Below are 1,760 nucleotides of genomic sequence, written 5' to 3'. Positions count from 1 at the left end.
GATTGACAGCTGATGGTGGCTTTCTGATCTGAGATGCTGAGAGATATAATACAGATATGTTTAAAATAAATATTTCACATAGTGCTCATATTTTATGGAGTATCTTGAATGCACTGTATATGCATTAACATCTTCCAAATGAGTAACTGAAAATAATTTGACCCTGGACCACAAAACCAGTCTTAAGTAGCACGGGTATATTTGTAGCAATAGCCAAAAATACATTGTATGGGTCAAAATGATCAATGCCAAGATATTAAGTAAAAATCATGTTCCATGTAAATATTTTGTAAATCTCCTACTGTAAATATATCAAAACTTAATTTTTGAATAGTAATATGCCTTGCTAAGAACTTCATCAACTTTAAAGGTGATTTTTTTTGGCACCAAAAAGCTTATTTATTGAGCTTTCAGATTATGTATAAATCTCAATTTCAAAAAATTGACCCTTATGACTGGTTTTGTGGTCCAGGGTCACAAAAATGCAATTATGTATACCAAACTATTATTTATATATGCACATATTGCAACTATGATGAGTTTTAAGTAAATGCAATTTGTAATACATCAGGAAAATGTAAATTCATAAACATTTAGGTTTTTTTTTTTTTACCTTAATTCTATTAATTTAAGATTTGAGCTATAAGACAAATAAAAATTTGATCTTTAAATGGAAACAAATAAAAATAAATCTGACCAAAAATTACTTGAACAATAAAAACATAGCTATTTTATGTCATGCAATCTTTGTTTTTAATTATCTCAAAAAAAATGACAAATACATTTAACAAAACCTGTCAAAATTACACTAATAGTTAGAATAGAATAGAATAGAATAGAATAGAATAGAATAGACATATTACTCTCAGTCGTGGACGTTTTGATTAATATCTAATAGAACGTTTTTAAAATGACACTAACATTTAGAATAAAACCGAAAATAACACAACAGAGAAATTTCACACGTCACATATGCAGATAGAACTTCACTGAACAATTTACAGCTATAGCTACAGACGCTGAAAACGTTGAAAAGAAAAATTGCTTATGTCTTATATTTATCCATGAAAGATTCCAGATTAGCACAAAAACAACACAGTTGATCCGGAACAACATATTGTAACACCAGACTACTTCAGCAAAACCAAACCTACCTGAGTGTTTTCTGCCGATTAGTGAGTTGAGAAATGCTAAATTAGGAATAAAATTGCAGAAAGCAACTGTCTACCATCAGGCTTCGTCATGATGACTATATAAAAGACTAATGTTTTGCACGGCAGAGCGAACTCACGTCCAGTTGACCTAGACGGCCATGTGTTGGAATAGCGACTGCTGATTGGCTGACAGAGTGAGTTCCTGCCCTAGCGAATTATGGGAAATGTAGTTTATAGCGGCTTTCGTTTCTCCGCGAACTTTTTTTGTCATTTTAATTCACCAAATATGAACATTTCTCATCTTGTCATTGTATATTAGTTAGATGATTGAATAAATGAGTGATCTTTGTGAAGAGCGCGGTTCACTTCTTACATTTTTACCTCAGGTTTTGTGTTTGAATGAATATTGTGTACTATAATGAATACCATAATGCTTTAATCAGCACAAAATAATGAAGATAATTATTCAGAAATTCAACATAACGAGTTCGTGCAATTCATTCTTCAAATCTTGATGAAAATAGTTTAAATACTGTAAATATTTAATGTATTAAAACTTTATGGCAGACTACTTAAATATGAAAAGTACAGATTTTATTTGACAAA

The sequence above is a fragment of the Labeo rohita genome, chromosome 24, assembly GCF_022985175.1.
Source record: "Labeo rohita strain BAU-BD-2019 chromosome 24, IGBB_LRoh.1.0, whole genome shotgun sequence".
NCBI lineage: Eukaryota > Metazoa > Chordata > Actinopteri > Cypriniformes > Cyprinidae > Labeo > Labeo rohita.
The sequence above is the reverse complement of the archived record's forward strand: the minus strand, read 5'-3'. Positions refer to the sequence as shown.